Source organism: Lissotriton vulgaris, chromosome 11, assembly GCF_964263255.1.
Source record: "Lissotriton vulgaris chromosome 11, aLisVul1.2, whole genome shotgun sequence".
Lineage (NCBI taxonomy): Eukaryota > Metazoa > Chordata > Amphibia > Caudata > Salamandridae > Lissotriton > Lissotriton vulgaris.
In genome coordinates, this window is record NC_141699.1 from 694,468,530 (window position 1) to 694,487,097 (window position 18,568).

The following is an 18,568-nucleotide window of genomic DNA, read 5'->3' on the forward strand; positions in this document are numbered from 1 at the left end:
CTGGTCAATTCAAAGAAATGACAAATTGTAAAACCTCCAATGTAATCTATCTCATTGTTTGCCCATGTGGTTTAGGCTACATTGGAGAAACAGCTAGAGCATTCCGAGTTAGATTCTCGGAACACAAGTCAGCGGTCAGAACTAGAAAAACTAATGCACCCATTGTAGCACATTATATTCAATATGACCACTCAGAATATGACATGCGCTGGCTTATTCTTGAACATATACAGTACACTCCAGGTAAGGACATGACAAAATTTCGGAAAAAAAGAGAAACTTTCTGGATATACCATCTAGATACAGTACGCCATGGCCACAATGAAGAAATCTGCTGGATTATTACTGAATAGTTCACACACACAGGACCAGCCCCAAATCAAATTCCCACATCAGTGCACAGATATCCCAATTATCCTTTGATTTATATACATAGATATAATGACATCTATTACCAGAACACCCTTATCATAAACCCGCTGTCTCTAGGACTGCTCTAAACTGACATAGGAAGACAACACATCTTTTCTTGGCGATGTGGGCTTTACATCACGGGATCACTCCCTGGTAACCTTATAACTAGTGGCCATATAGCAAAACTAAATGACAATAGGCTTTTAATGCCACCAAGAAGGCACAATACAGTGTTAAACAACCCGTGCCTCCTCACTTTGGGAGCAAGAGCAGCAGAACTCTCCCATAGGAAAATAATTACAGAGCCTTTTGCAGGAATTCAGCCCTATTACACCACTAAGTGGATACTAAAACTATACAAACACACAAGGTTACATCACCATTAAAGTTATACACAGTACCTACAACAGCACGTATAACTAGAGCAGACCGAGGCATTATTGGCAACGAGCGCCATGTTGTAGTCTCTCAACATAGTCACATCTCAGTCCTTTCTTTGTGCTCACCACTGCACTTTCGGTTTGCTCTGGCTGAGTCCCCTTTCTATCATCATCTCAAGAACAGGTTTAACGTTATCGCGGGTTATGCCGCAGCTGTTACCAATTCCCCATTGAGAGCGCTATATAAGCGTCACACTCACTACGGCCGAATGTCAGTGGCAGTGACATCGGCCGGAGGCGCCCATGGATGCGAGTAGATTTCTCTGCATATAGGTAAGCACTCTTCACGGCATGTTCCCTTTATTGGCTTAAATCCCTCAATGTTGGGCCGATAGTAAAAGTTGCAGCCAGCGCACTTGCTCTTCATCTGATAAATGTAGAGGGCTGCCAGCTAGGGAATGACCTAATACTCTTTGTCCGTAGTTAGTACGTCCTCGCAGTCAGGGAAAGCACTAATCCCAGGAATATTACATAACTCTCTTCCCTCACTGCATGTTTCCCTTAATAGTTTCAATTCCCAGACGCTCGGTTTTAATTGAAAGTTGCAGCCAGCGCACTTGCTATTTACCTTGCAAACGTAACAGATGGCCAACTAGTTGTATTATTTAACACTCCTTATCCGCAGTTGGCACGTCCTTACAGACAGTAAGAGCCTCTATCCCAGTAATATCACAATATGCACACATTAGGATAAACACGCAGTATTAGCACACAATAGCGCCCGAGGATGCGAAAGATTTCTCAGTGCTTAGGAAAATGTTTTCCGTGCAGCACTTTCTCCTTATAGGCTCGAACTCCCCTTGCTCTGCTATGTCTAAGGGTTGGAATTAATGCATTGGAATTTGTTTATACAATCATAGCGAGCCAAAAATTAGAAAACTACCAGACTGCAGCCCTCCCGAGTAAGCACTTTCAATCAGACAGTGAGAGCCCCCATCTCATCTCGGCGCAGAAATGTTAATCATTAAGTTTACATTGTAGCATTCCTATATAAAAGTGAACAGATATCATTTCTGTCACAAGCAGAAGTAATCACACTGCAACTAGTACTAATGACAAATTCGAGGACAGGCAGTACACAGTTAAGAATATTAACACAACTAAATACTGCACACAGAGGGTCATCATTTAACATAACATCAGCCTGCTAGAAGTTAATATCTCACTGTTCATATCTTGCTCCTCGTAGTCAATGTGAATAGCAGAACGCACCTTAGCACAGGACAGTAAAAAGAGACAGAGTTTAGCTACCACTCATAGCCCGAAAGATCAGCAACACAAAAATTATGAACACAGAAAACACTGTGTTACCCCCACAAATAAGACATATATGCCCGATAGGTCATATGCCGAGGCGTTTCTTATTCTTGTCATCTCCCAAACTATGAACATACCTTGGTATCCATTACAAATCTGTGACCCGCGTTGTTTTGCTTTGTTTTAGGTCCCAAAGAAATAATGACCGATAACATAGGCCCAGAGAACTCACATTATAGCCTTTAATCCTAACCGCAGATACATCTGGAGGATCCATAACTCTTCGGTAATATGCAGTCACAAACAAACTTATATAAAGAAACGTCTCTAAAAAATAGCATAGAAAATTAAGAGGCTTCATTTTTGTATCCCTATCTACAGGAAGCTACCCTCACAGAGACACGGCAGTCCATAAAATCTATTTTCCTAAAAGGGTCCTAATAGTGTCAACGCAGACACAGGTGATATAAGTAACTCCTCAACCTAGTTGTAGATGACACATACTTGTCATGCATGTGTCCACACACCAGGTGTCACCTAATCTGCTTTCTTATTCTTTTGGGAGGTATAAGGCTTTACTAAACTACTTTCTCACACAACTTTCCTTCTCAGCTTGGGTAACAAGGTACTACACTATTCAGTATTCCTACCACATCCGACTAATTTTTAACTTTGATCTGGTCACAGGTTGGACCATAGCACAAAACAGTTTTATTAAACCTTTGAAACATTTATCTGAATTCAGGATGCTCATAATTTAATCATGGTATATATGTTCTCATTGCAGATAATGAAAACCCCCTGGTTTTAACTGTATGTATGCACCTGTCTGTTGTCCATTTACATGTTGGCCCTGAAGAAGGTGAAGCAAACTAAGCACATCACCGAAACGTACGTAGGCCGTACGCACCAGACACCCTCAGTTTAAATCAGAAATCAAAATCTGGAGAAGGAAAGGAAAGGAGCACTAAAAACTGCTAACCCTCAAAACAAAAAGGAAGAAATAAGATAACGGGGTCTAGCCATATTCTGAGGAGTCTATCGAAGGACACGATACATGTTCACTTTTTTTCACTGTTTTGTGTTATTGTCAGTAGTGTTAGAATAATGGGTATGAAAGTTTGAATTTGTATGAATGAAGGTATGAGTGAAAGTTATTTTATGTGTGTTGCTTAGGGGTTTGTGTTTAGACATGATCCAACCATGCATTTTTTAATTATATATACATATGTTACCATGTCACTGTTTTGTAACTTTGATAAAATGATCACTAGAAAATGAAGAAAAAAATAATTTGTTATGCAAAAGATATAAAATAAATGAAAGAAATCAAATATACATTCCATGTCTTAATGAATTATCTCTTGTTCCTATGCAGCATCATAATTGTAACCTTGTAGAGACTTTAATGCTCAGATGTAAAGAAATATAGGTCAGTATAGAGGTTCCCCTCATTGTTTGTTATAGACTGTCACTCCCTCCTCTAGACCTTAAAGTATCACAGGGAGTCCCCATTCACCTAAGTTATTGGACCAGCTATATGCAAATCAATCTTGACCCTGTGCCTCAGGGGAACAGTCCAGACTGAATTGCCAAACCAGGTGGCCCCTGGGCCGGAAACAAGCATCCTTGGACCGGTTTCAGGGTATGTCACCCGTCATCAGCCAGGCTAGCTTGAATCCAGTGGCACAGTGAGCAAGGGACCCACGTCTGGGCATACCCATCCCACTTAGGGCGAAAAGTGTAACTGCAACAAATGATGCACGGAATGCTTAATGATTCAAACATTCTCCCCCAGTCAAGAGATCTGGGTTAAATCATCTTTCTTTTGACCACTATGCCATCCCAGTTTGGAACCAGCTATATGCAAACCAATCTTGACCCTGTGCCTCAGGGGTACAGTCCAGACCGAACTGCCAAGCCAGGTCCTCCCTGGACCGGAAACAAGCATCCTGGGACTGGTTTCAGGGTATGTCTCCCTTCATCAGCCAGGCTAGCTTGAATCCAGTGGCACAGTGAGCAAGGGACCCACATCTGGGCAAACCCATCCCACTTATGGCAAAAAGTGTAACTGCAACAAATGATGGACGGAATGCTGAATGATTCAAACATTCTCCCCCAGTCAAGAGATCCGGGTTAAATCCATTGTTCTTTTGCCCACTATGCCACCCCAGTTTGGGCCCAGCTATACGCAAATCAGTCTTGACCCTGTGCCTCAGGGGAACAGTCCAGACTGAACTGCCAAGCCAGGTCCTCCCTTGTGTTTGCTTTGTTCGCCCTAAGTTGGCAGGGTATGCCCAGACGTGGGTCACTAGCTCACTTTGCCACTGGATTCAAGCAAGCCTGCCTGATGAAGGGTGTTACTCAGAAATCGGTTCAATAAACGGAGGGACTCAGGGGCGTATTTACTGAGGTCCAGCATACAGACCCCACAAGGACTAGTAAGCAAAACGGGTACGAAGTTCCTCTGTGTTTAAAAGGTTGAAGACCGAGTGGACGACAGAGTGTAATGTGTCAGTGGAGAACATGAAGTGTATGCAATAAAGGGGGAATCCCCTTGTCAAAACTAGGGCTCTCACACACCCAGCAAGCTAGGTGTTGTTGAACTGTAATTAAAATGAGCCATGAGACTCCATTTTGTGTTGCCATGCTCTCGGCAACCTGATGAAGAATTGCTTTTAATGTCCCTGCTGAAGCTTGCTCAACCCCCCCGCTCTTTGTGGTCGAGCCAATTCCGAGAAGCTGCCTGTGTGCCCCACACCCCCAGTTGTGCCAGAGACTTAGACACATCCTGTCCATTGTTGGTAACTCAGCCTGTCACGACCAACTCCTGCGCCCCGTGACCACAACATCTGGTCAAGGAAGCACGAGGCTGTGCCTCGTGACCACACCATCTGATCAAGGAAGCACGAGGATGTGCCCTGTGACCACACAATTGAGCAAGGAAGCACAAGGCTGTGTACAATGTGCAATCAGAGACAGATGTCCCCTGGCCACGATTGCACCACAAGACTGACGAAGAACTTGTCAGATGAGAAACTTATCGAAATGAGGAGCTTGTATTGTGCAAATGGACGTGGCTAGAACTATAATAATGTGTGCTCTGCGGATTGAAGCAGCAGTCTCCGTGGAATTGTTTGTACCATTCTGGGACCCTGTCCTTAGCTCGAGCTAATAAATTACTTACTTCCCTCCACGGCTGGTTGTCCTGGTCTCTTTGATAATGTATGATTTAAGCAAGAAGAACCCATAGATTCTAGGTGTCCCCTGCACTGCTGGCTTTGACACTCCTAGTGGGGGAGGGGTCTCCAAAAAGCCGGTTCTACAATTTGGTGCCCAACGTGGGGCGTCTTCGGTGGTCGTCATCGAGCCTTGTGTTCGTGAGGGGTCCGTGATCGAATTCCAAGGGATGCGTGCCACTACATCGGCTGAAAATTGTCTTTGTGGGCCCGAGGTCTCCGATTGCGTGATTCCTCCCTCCAGTGGGCTACCCGACTACGGCCCGACTGATGCCCCAGTTCTGGTTCCTAGTTTTTGGAGATCGAGACCTTTGTGACACTTGCCGTGTGATGGAAGATTAACGGTCAGGTAAGAATAGGAGTGGCCCACTTCTCTGGTGAATTGTATTTTGGTTTGGGTATTGGTTGACTTTTGCAAAAGCCGAAGCCAGAGGGTAAGTACAGTTATATGCTGTAAATATTACTTTTTACCCGTTGATGTTTGGAACCAGGATACACGTCTAGGTATGCCTGGATTTAGTACAATTTGGAAATGGTGTTGTTGTTATTGTAAACAGGACTCCGCATTGGAGGAATCTTGTCCGATTCCTCATTTGGGAACCCCTAATCATGAGTCTATGCTAAACATGATGTTGGCCAAATTATGTTTTCCTCACTTTGGCACAAATATACAAAAGGTAGTGCTGACTTACAATGGCCAATGTACGGTAGTTTTGAACCTCCTGTATTAGATCATTTAGAGGAAAAGTTGTTTCAAAGAAAAGCTAGACCTGCGATGTTTGATTCCTTTCGGTATTGGCGCAAGGAGTTCAAACAGAAAGAAATCAAACTCAAAAAGAACAAAGCTAAAATAATACTTGTGAGTGGGATTCAGAAAGCCCAGAATCATGGTAATCAGAGAATAGAAGAGGGTATAGTAATACAGGATAGATTAACTCGAATGCAGGTAGATGGATGTTACATTGCAAAAAAGGTCCCCGAAAATGCCCGTGACAAGGAGGATGACCCTCTCATGACCTCCATGTTGAACACCCCTCCACCCTATACTCCTGCCATGTGTCCGGCTCTTGATCCCGCCCAATTGACCACCGCTACTGCTCCAGTTGTTGCCCCTGCCCATGCCCTGGTTTGTCCGATTCCTCAACCACTTTTTCCCATGCCCCGACTGTTCAGGCCACTGTACCAATGCAAGTCCACCCTTCTTTTCCTCTTGTTGCACCTTCCACTGGTCCTGTACCTGTCCAACCTAATATGCCTTCAACTCCCGTTGCAACCAACCCATTTCTTGTTGACAGTCATCCGACACCTTCCCCCAGTGCAGGGCTATTAGCGAAAGCCTGGTCAGTGGTCCGTGATTATATCCCTTATGTAATTCCGCATAGACCACCCACTCCCAGACGACGCACCTTGCGCAGACTGATAGGTAGTACTCAGGAACAACTCGCTATGAGTCAACAAGCTCGTATGTGGATGGAAAATAACACTATGTACACCGCTCAGGGTATATGGATAACAATGGATCATTGGACACGCATTCAACAGATTGACATTTTTTGTGAAATGTGTGACATACTGATCCAAATGTGGGATGATTTTGTAGAATCAGGTCCACCACCAGGTCTGTCTGACCTTCGCCATAAGGTTAAAAAAGGGGATATACAGGGCCCAGCACCATTATGCGATCTAATCACGTTAGTAGCCTACTCCTTATCTGGTGTTACATTAAATAAGGGTTTTCCAATAAGGGAGGTGCAGCCTGTTTGGAGAGACCGCGTTGTTGGCATAGATGGCAACCCTGACACACCGGCAGGTTTTAGCCAAATGTGGGTCCATGTCCCTTGGAAAAGGTCTGACGTCCTCCAACTTAAAAGCCAATTGCCTGACCCGTGTAAAAATCCAGCAGGTTATTATAAGGAATTGACTCAGACACTCCAATCTTGCGTAATGACTTTAGCAGATATAGATATGTTAATGGGACAGGTAGTACAGACTGAAGTATGGTCCAAAATATGCCATAATGATCAGACAGAATTTGGCCATACGTGGAAGGAATTTGAGGAAGCTAACAGAGCTCGAACTGGTGGTGAGAAACCCGATCCCATGATCTTAGCCCTTCCGGCCCAGATACTTACTGCCATGAAAAAGATGTTGACACCTCACCGTATCAACTGGGACACATTAGCTGCTTGCAGGCAGAAGAAAGATGAAAGTGTCTCTGACTTTTTCACACGATTCGATAGCACATTCACCGACTATAGTAGATAGGACATGACTTTAGAAGGGGGACAGCGACTGTTTGTGGATACATTCGTGTCCAATCTGTTACCAGAGCTTGGGACTAAGCTAAAAATATCAGAAAGTGCATGGCCCATCTGAGGTTCAGTGAATCCTGAACCTGTTCAATAAAGGCCGTCGTATCTAGACGATTTTGGTATCAGCGAACCGCAAATGACGAGTACGGTATGCATGAGTGTTTTCGTCATGTTACACTGATGGATTCACTGTGCATTTGACGATTTCGTCCTGAACCCTTGGGTTCCATTTTGTGTGCAGCAGCCATTTTGTGGATTGCCCTCACATAGGCTAATGACTACAGGATGACTGTGGCCAAACAAGTCTCTAGGGCAGGGGTCTTCAAACTGTGGGGCGCGACCCCCAGGGAGGCCGTGGAGCGATGCAAATGGGGTCGTGCTCCCAGTCACACTTATGCTCAGGCCCAAGGGATTCAGCCCCCCTCTTCCCCTGTGTCTCAGCCCGGGCTGCAGCAGTGTAACTGGAGCTGTTGTGGCCTCAGCTGGGCAGTGTCTGGAGTCTTATCTCCAGCACGCTGTCAGAGTTTTTCACAGGTCTTTAAAGACCATTTACATATTTACATGCCTTTGTAAACTGGTTACGGAGGCTTAGTGTTTTTTTTCCTGATTCCAGTACCCCCTGGGTCCCACTCCACCTATTCCTTACATTTGTATTTTACATTTACTGGTGTAGTGTGAGAATGCATTTCATGAAAAGGAATATAAAGTAGGGTTGCCAAAAGTAAAATGCCTCTGTGTGTTGTTTAAAGAGCCTGCAGGACCTCCTCTTGACACTAAATAGATTTATAAATCAAAAAGTATGTATTCATTCATTATGTGACTTTTCAGTGTTTGTTCTTTTTAATTATCAGTCATGGATCATTGAGGCAGTCCTAGAACACAATTAAAAGTGCTTTCTATTTCTATTTTCTGTTCAAAGTATGCACATATAAGGGCTTAAAATACAGCTTAGGTGACTGCTTATTTTTGTACCAACTGGGCCATCAAAATAATCTACTGGCAACCGTATCCATAAGACTGGAAATTTGTTGCAGGATCAGCACATTATTTATTTACTCCACCCTGCCATAATAGCAATAGTTTAACTTAGATCTTAAACCCTACGCCGCCGTCAGTAACATGCTGGGTTACTTCAAGTGTCTGGGAATGGACCATGCTTTCAGACAACTCACTCCTCCTTCACGCCCTTAACTTTCACGCTCACCCTGCCCTCATAGCGATCACAATGCACTTACACTGATCACCATGCACTCACACCATTCACCTGCTCACCCTGCACTCACAGTGATCACTCTGCACTCACAATGCACTTGCGCTGTTCACCCTATAACTCACCCTGCAGTCACACAAGCACACTACTCATCCTGCACTCATGCGACACTTCACTCACCTGTCCCCCTCACTGCTGAATATACAACTTACTCAAACAAGCCCAGCAGTAATCATACATTCATTCATCCCATTCTGAACTTGCATCCGCACCCAAATTCGTACGGCCACCTCACTCACCCTGCAGTCACTCCTCTCACCCTACTCTCACACTGTTGCATCGCTCACCGTGCACTCAGATGGGCACTCCTGCCACCCACACAGCGCAGAGGGTTAATGTGCCTGCTACAAAGAAAATGTACCATGCAGATCACAGAAATGAGTGTGAGTAAACTATGAGTAGCGCTATAAAAAATGAAATGTTTGTTAGAAAGGTGTAATAGAACGATGAGGTGCATTGTTGGTGAGTGGTAGTGAGGGAATTCATGGAGAAGGAGGAAACGGAGGTGGGGCAATAAAAAAGACTGTTGCACCGGGTGCAACCAGTGTTAGGGCCAGCCCTGGCTGGGAGTGTTAGTACCCTTCCCCCAGAAGTTCTGGTCTAGTGGCTCCCCTGCTTCTGCCGATTATTATTATTTACATTTGTAGTGCGCTACGGTTACCAAAAGATGTCTTGGGGCTAATAACCATCTGCTGCCTGAAGGCAAATGAGTAACACACAGAAGGAGATGGAGAACCAGCCAAATGGGGTAACCTACAAAGCATAGAGAAAGGTTTTTATATCTTCCTAGAGGATAATCGATTCTTGGTGGAGCGAAGCAAAGGAGGGGGCAAGTTCCATAACTGCGCGGCCTGCATCAACACCGTGAAACAGGCAACTCATGCCTTCTTGAATTAGGGAACAATAAGCAGAGTGGCACAGGCTGAGAGGAGCATACAGGTCCGACCCGTATGCTCGGTGAGGAGAGATGAGAGGATGAGAGAGGATGGCAAGGGATTGAGAGAATTTGATTGAAGAGCTCAGGGATGAGGAGAAATGTAAATTGCAGAAGAGTAGTGTGGACACGCTAGAAGTGAGTGTGAGCCAAAGGTGAGGGCTTCTGTTAGAACAAAGGGGAGATGTGAAAGATGAATGCGGGGACCGGAGAGGTGTAAGATACAAATAGACAATAAGTTGATTGGAGAGACGAGGTGAATGAGAAGTGCTGAGGGGAACGGGTGGTGACGGGGCCAGAGAGGCCATTAGATAAATGCGAGAGACTGTTAGAGATGAGAGCAGTAAAAAGATAGAATGGCAAGAGGTGATTAAAGGTGAAATGAGAGGTTGAATGGAGAGTGTTCAGAAGTTGTAAAAAGGGGTGAAAGAAAATGGCCTGCAAAGTGAGAGAGGATCCGGGGTTGGGAGAGGAGAGAGGGATGGAAGGGAGGGAGTGAGAGGAAAACTGCATGGGTAAACTGCTTAACTCTGCAGAAAACCACCAGGGTTTTAAGGGACCCCTGATTCTCCCGGCCAGGGCCAGGTGAGCTTCTAATGTGGCAGCATGTATTCCTGCAGAGTGAAGGGCCCTTCACAAAGGTTGACTAGAAATCTTTCTGATATTAATTTCTGTATTTTTGGTTATAAACAGGTACTGATGGGGTGTTACTGTGTGTAAAAAATGAATTTCAAAATAATGAAGCAATGCTATCCCAAAATATGCTGTGTCACGTAACATCATTTACATTTTCTTCCCACACAATTTAGTCAAGCCTGTTGCGTAATTTGGTCCTCAACTGCCTTATAATTCCAGTAGCCCTGCCTACGGGTTTATACATTTTTGTCAGGGGGGGTCCTTACACCTCAAAATGTTGACAGGGGGGTCTCGGCATCCAAAAGTTTGAAGACCTCTGCTCTAGGGACATATACACCTTAGCTGACTTCTGTGTGACCTGGCCAAACTGACTCTGTTGCCTGAGGCTAAACTTGCTAAACCAGTTCCTTGTTAGGCAGCTCGTCAGATAGAGATCAAAGAACAGGAGATTGTAAAGTTTGGTATGCACATATACACCCCTTATCCTACCTCTCATCTGTTTCTGTTCCTTTCTTATGACCTGTTTACGATCTGGGTTTTTCCAGATTGTGTGGGAAGGTATGTTGGGTTTTCTGCATGCTTGCATAAGCTAGGACTGCCCCTTACTTTTGTGCTGAGTCATGTAACCCTAAAACATATAAAAGGTCTCTGTCCTCTGTATTCCTCAGACTGCCTCATTCAATTGCTAAGGCAGTTGGGTGACGTAGCCTCACTTAATTACGTTTAATAAAGATGTCTTTTTCATATTTCAGCTTCTGTGCCAAGTTCTTTATTGATATTAGTAAGATCCCTGAGAATGAAGATTTTCCATTTCCTCAAATGGCGCAGCCAACGCGGGCCTCATCAGAGAAGTGACTTTCTGTGGGAGTGATCTTGCCAGGAGACTGAAATCTACTGAGGAGGACAGAACAGGATTCTACCAAGAAGGTACTCTGTGCACGGGGATTCTGGAGATTCTTTTTCTGCAGCCCAGTATATTTCTGATCTTCCTGATTTTGATCCTCCACATGATGTCACTCCTGCCTGAGAACCTTTTTGGCGTGAGTATTATAAAAGACCGTTAGGTCATGTAGAACTTGACAGTTAGAATTTGGATAACGTTTTGATTAGTAAAAGTAAGAGTTAAGTATAAGTGGGTCGCTCCCAGTCCTTTGTTGTTTGGTTCTGTGGTTCTTTGCTTAGTTTGCTTGGTCCTTAGTTTTATTTGAAGATTGTAATTTTCAAAAACCGAGGGTCTTGTATATTTACGAGTGTATCGATAGAGATAGCCCCTTGAAGTTTGAAGCTAGATTAGTGAGCTGTAAGATGCCTGATCTTAGCAAATTTGGAGATTTGTGTTGGCCAACTTTATATACGTTTGGATTAGCCGGCTTCCCCTAAAGGGAATATCTAAATAGGTTAGATTTAAAAACATATTTCTTCCTTGGTGATTTTGTATCCCCAGGGAATTAAAATATGACAAAATACAAAACAAGGATCCTTTGTTCTGCACAGTTTTATGAATGAAGATATGCAGAACGATTTTGTTTGGTGTTCTGCTAGCCAAAGCTAGTGAATTGAGTATATTTTCGCTTCTTGGACATACATCAGTCTGTTGGGCTGTTTTTGCAGTATTTTGGAACACTATTGAGAAGCGTTTCTTGTAAATATGACTTACAACTAGTATTTGCAAATGGTTTGGTTTAAGTACAGTCTGTGGGCTGTCCTGTGTTTTCGTCCTGAGTGTTGATTTGTGGGTTCAATGTGTGTTTAAATGTCTATGTGGCTTTTCTCATTAGTGTAACTTCGGTATGTGAATAAATGCCTAAAAGCGCTGTATTGTGTGTCCTGAATGTTTGAACACTTTCTGTTTCTGTCTGAAATGAGCTCAATATGTGGTTGTGGGTTTCTTGATGTTTTCAGTCTGTTAAGTAAAATGTTAGATTAATTAATATTAGGTGGAAATTAAAGGAGAATGCAGCAATTTGCCATGCGACATGCTAAAATTGCTATATATTGCTATTTAATTTATAGACTAAGCAAAAACGCATATGTGCAAAATGTTAAATGCTTAAAATAGATAAAGTTAAGATTCGCATTCACTAGGAATATGAAAGGCCTCAAAAATAAATTGTGTGGTTTTTTTTACAAAAACGAATTTATAGCATTTTTGTACCTACATGCATTGCACTACATGGAAAAGGCAAACACTTTAGCTAAAAGTGAATTTTTGATACATTTAAATGCATCTTATTGCACATGCATTTTAAAACTTGAAATGTCTGTTTTCAGTAAGACTGAAAGCGTGCTCAGATGTGTGGTTCTCTGACTGCCGTTAAGGAAGCAGATGTTGTTTTTCAAAGGCCATGGATGACATCAGAATGTTTATTTAGCCAGGGCTTAACCGTTAGTTAATGACGGTTTGAATTTTGCATTTCAGAATAGTGTTTTACAAGGTTACAAAAATAAGGTTCATTATTTTGTATCACAGGAAGACATTTCAATTGTGGTTTTCCTCTCTTTAAGCATTTTTTTAAAGCATTCTTGGTTCTCCTGCTAAATAAGAAGATCCTTTTATAAAAAGTGGCGCGAAAATCTGTCTTGTTTTAAGTTAGGCTTCTGTGCTTAGGCTTATAAATGAATGCATCTAAAATGATAGGCAAGGGATGCAGCTCGCTTTTATATGTGGAATTATAGAAAATAATTGGGTTTATTAAAAATAATTAATACATTTTGAAAAATAATTATTAAAAATAAGTGCTACAAAATTTGTTTTTCACTATTTATGAAGCTTAATGCTCATACTATGACATCCTAGCATTAAGATGTAATTTAAGTTGTGCTATATCGCATACTGAGAACATTAGCATATGGAATTTCACTTAGCGCAAGCGTACAAAACTCATTTTTCTAAGTATTTACATGGGATATGTCTGATTAAAAATGTCTGTAATTTGTAAAGAACATTCTGATGATGATTAATATGTATAACAAGTATAGGATATTTATTTTTAAGCACCCCAAACATTAAAGTCGAATTTGGGTAAAAATAGACCATTTTTAAAAGTATGTTTGCCATTTAAAATAGCTTTAAAGCGCATTAGGCCTCAGTAAATGCATACATTTAGGTATAATTCAAATTCGCAGGTTGTCCCCATTTGGGTTTACTTTTAAATGGCCCAGTGAAATCCAATTAGGGTTGCTGAAATGAGTACCATTGCAACAAGCATTTGTTCTAAAAACTGGTATGAGTGTTATTAGGTTCTGTGAATCATTCACAGTAAATGTAGTAGGCCTTCTGTCTTAGTCAGCCTCAGAATGAGCAGACACTGTGGGCTAGGAGAACAGGCTGCTCAAGTTGGGCTAAGATGCTACCTTTAGTTTTCCTGTAAACAATGGAAGAGGCTGTCATGTTGCCATTTGTGACCTTTTAAATTCGAGCCTTGTCTCTGTGGAATGCAGAATGACCTTGCTAAACAGGCCAGGCCTCTGAAAGGTGGGATTTCTGGTTTCTCCACAAGAACATCAATACAACTAAAGAACTTAATTCCAAAGGGACAATATAAAAAAAGGTTTCTTTGAAAATCCCAACATCATGACATTTGTATTTCTGCTCTAAGAAATAATGTCTGCTAGTTGCTTTATTTGACAGAAAATGATTGACATTTTGAAGGCTACATGAATAAGTGAGAACGATTTGCCAATTAAGAATTATTCTTTACAGTGGAGATTGTGGCACAAGGCTAACATGGAGTATCAGTGAAAGGATTTTACTTTTGAACAGTTAAAAGGGCTTCATGTTGCAAGGTGACTGACAAGATGGTAACAGTTAAGTAATGGACATTTATTTTTGTGTCTGTTAATATATATCATGTTTTGTCTTCTGATTAAAAGTTATCATTGATATTCGTTTGATTATGCAAAATGTTCCTCTTTTGTGTGTTGTGTATTCTTTTTTTGCTTTTGCCTACAGATCATTCATGGATCGTTCTGGGAGATGTTAAGGCCGACAAGACACGTGAGTTTGGTTGGTTGAAAACAGATGTGTTTTTGTGTAATTTCTTTAAAAAGAAATGTTTGTGCATTTTACATATTCTTGCATTTTATCCTTTTATGAATTGTTCCTGCTGGTCCTGTGTGTCAGAAGTGACACACGGTAAGTTGCATTTGACAGCCAAATCTCCACTACCTGTTGATCTGCTGTCAAAAAGGAGGGTTAGGATTTTAAACCTGACAAATTAAGAAGGCCCGAATGGCCCGAATGTTGGGTTTTGGGACATGGTATTGTGCGTCACAGCTCATTTACATATGTTATTGTTTTGTCTATGCTTTTTGTGCTTGATGCTTGATATAAAGCAAGTATATCTGATGGCTTGACATGTGCGTTATGCATGTTTTTGTTTTATGTTGCTGCTTTTGATATAATTACAAGTTTACCTGTGTTGTGAAGGGATATACATGACGATGTGTATCGCTACACTACAGTTGGGATGATTTGCTAAATTTCACAAATATGATATTTTCATTTTTGTGAACACGACACAGACAACACTTCACCAGTGTATGTCAAATTTGGCTATAAATAGTATTCAAAAAAATAAAAGAGATATACAGGATCAAAATGTGTCACTTGCTCCCTCTTCCCTTAAAGGAACAGGCAGCCCTAAAATTATGTATCCCGATTGGACGTAAGGATAAAATTATAGATCTGTGACTCTTGTACATGGTGACCTTATTTCTATATTACATTACTCAGTTTTGTTCTGCTTCCTAAGTAGTGTATGGCTTTGTACCATAAAGGAAACCAGGTTTAATTTTTTTCCCTGAAGAAGGAACTGGAACATTAGCTAAGGTTACCGTATATGGTGTAGCGGCCAGCGGTAGAGTTACATTTTTAAACTATTGTGATTTTTTTTTGTGTATCACTCACACTCTTGGTATTGTGTCACATGCTTGACTATCACCCAAGTAATTTCTTGTTCTTCCTATACATTTTTCTTTTGTCACTACTCCCCTCACCAATGTCGCATCATGCCTAGTTATTGGGGATTTTACCTGTGACCTAGTCCCATTTCTCTTTTCCATATTTCTTTCACTAGTATTATTGTTGATGTATTGTTCAGGTTCATACTTGTATGATATGTATTTTAAATAATGGAAATACCAGGACTCTCTAGTTCTTGTCTTTTTGTTTCCACATCTTGAAAAAAATGTGTGTTTGCCCCATTAGACAATGCCACCATATGTGAAGACATCCATTTAGATAGAATTCTCGTGTAGTTATCTACCCTTAGATGATGGAGGCTCTCACATGGAAACCCAATTGAAAAGCCTAGAGGCACTGTTTTGCCTACTGCCTTTATATTTGTATTGCTTTTTGAGAATGACAGTGTATTCTAGACCAAAATTGTCCCATGGCGTGTGGCCACTCCTTTGAAGATCGTAGGCCATCTGTTTGCAGTCCCCTTGTTATACAATTAACTGTTTAAAGCATCGCACTTGCTTCAACAGAAGGCGTTCAACATCAGACAAGAAGAAGGAGCTGGTTTTGCCACAGAACCAGAATTTCAGTGCAAAAGAGCGCCTGTTATGTGCTGGTTAACCTCTGACAGTGTGCAGTCCCTTGAGCCCCTTGGCCTGAGTTTTTGGCCACACACCCCCTTTTCCTTTGCTCCAATGGAAGTGCAGTGCACCGGCGGATCTAAGATTGACAAAAGGCACTACATTCTGGTGCCCATGAAAGAGCAGCCTGAGCGTCCTCTGACACTAAATGATGAGTGTTGGAGCCTGAGAATGGTCCCGGGTCTGCACGAGATGATCTGTGCCCTTGAATGAGCTATGAGTGTTTGCCAGGAGGGCACTCCAACGGATCATGAAAGGCTTGAATGAAGAGGCCCATGCGGAAAAAAAACAACAAAAGAAGATTTGATGGACAATAGAAGCCTGCCAGAGAGGTTTTTTTTAACAGGCTCTGGGCATAGTTGGTTTCACAAGAGGTTTCCATGTGATTGTATAGACTAGGTGTTAGGAGACTGATTGTTTTGCTGACATTGTTTTAAAGTACTATTCTGTTTAGTAAAAGCAGAATAAAGTCCATTTTCTGTGGAAGAGTACCCCCCTTTTCACCTCAGAGCATTGATGAGGATCACCACTGTTTTACCTGAACATACAAAAATTACTGAAATGCATAGGAGCCCTAGAAATGTTACTAGATAATTTTAGGATTTGCTTTTGCTTAGGGTTGTGAAAAATTATTATTTCATTTGTAATAGTGGTCACTACTTTCTCCCGTTGTCTATATGTTCTTAATAACGTGTTTTCTAGTGTCTTTTTAAATATGACGTTGTCATTTATGGGTGGGATTGTTTTTCTCTACTCAATTGACTTCTGCACCCACTTCCCAATTTATGTCTTTTCCTACTACTGCTTCTTTGCACTCTTTTCACCCTTTTCCTGAACATGGGCAGGTTAGAAGATCAGAATTCGTAAGCAATTCTTTTGTACAGCTTCTGCATCAACACCAGTTAGTAGTGAACATCACTAATTGTTGAGGTGTTTGATCTTATGCCACCTACTACAGATAGAGGTATTCCCTATTTTGTCCTGCCATATGTGGCCTTTGTGCTACTATATGTGTAAGGAGACGTGTCCCGAGAGAGTTGCTAAGTAATAGGATTATGCTCCAGCAACATCTTGATGATTTGATGAATATAGACCTGGATTCAGATTGAAGTGAGTTTAGGTTATTGCCTATGTAAGGGCAAAAGGAGGGTCTGAGGTCCCGTGAATCCTGAACCAGTTCAATAAAGGCCGTCGTATCTAGACGATTTTGGTATCAGCGAACCGCAAATGACGAGTACGGTATGCATGAGTGTTTTCGTCATGTTACACCGATGGATTCACTGTGCATTTGACGATTTCGTCCTGAACCCTTGGGTTCCATTTTGTGTGCGGCAGCCATTTTGTGGATTGCCCTCACATAGGCTGATGACTACAGGACGACTGTGGCCAAACAAGTCTCTAGGGACACATACACCTTAGCTGACTTCTGTGTGACCTGGCCGAACTGACTCTGTTGCCTGAGGCTAAACTTGCTAAACCAGTTCCTTGTTAGGCAGCTGGTCAGATAGAGATCAAAGAACAGGAGATTGTAAAGTTATCCTACCTCTCATCTGTTTCTGTTCCTTTCTTATGACCTGGGTTTGTCCAGATTGTGTGGGAAGGTATGTTGGTTTTTTTGCATGCTTGCATAAGCTAGGACTGCCCCTTACTTTTGTGCTGAGTCATGTAACCCTAAAACATATAAAAGGTCTCTGTCCTCTGTATTCCTCAGACTGCCTCATTCAATTGCTAAGGCAGTTGGGTGACGTAGCCTCACTTAATTAAGTTTAATAAAGATGTTTTTTTCATATTTCAGCTTCTGTGCCAAGTTCTTTATTGATATTAGTAAGACCCCTGAGAATGAAGATTTTCCATTTCCTCACATCTCCACCCCGTCTGGTATTTTGACAATGACCCAGTACTATGAGAATCGGGAGAATGTAGAGCGAGATAGAACGGATAAAAAGACGAAAGAATTCAAGACAAAGGTATTACTCCAACAAGCATACCCGACCCAGACCCAAAACAGCGGTGCCCCTAAGTTTCAACGAATAGCTCAGAGACCTGCCCCTGTGACTCCTCGCCCACTGCTGGGACCCAACCGGTGCGCTTATTGTTGCCAAGAGGGTCATTGGCGTGACGAGTGTCCCTTGTTGGCCCAGAACAACTCTGCCCCCACTGACCGCTTCACAGGTCAACGTCCCCAGAGAGGACAAGGGCGAGGCGGACCTAGAATGCACTTACAGGACAGGCGCCCCCTTATGCTAGAGAATAGATTTGATACCGCTAATTATGAGGACCGCAATTATTTTACTAGGATTATGAGCCTGAAGAAGGGATGGGGTTCCTGTCCCACTAGGATTGCCAAGGACAAGAGAAGGGACCCGTGCCTATTCCTGTTGACCAAAAGAGACCGTATGTCCATGTTACAACACTGGGCACTGCGGAAAAATTCTTGGTCGACACTGATGCAACCAAAAGTTCTA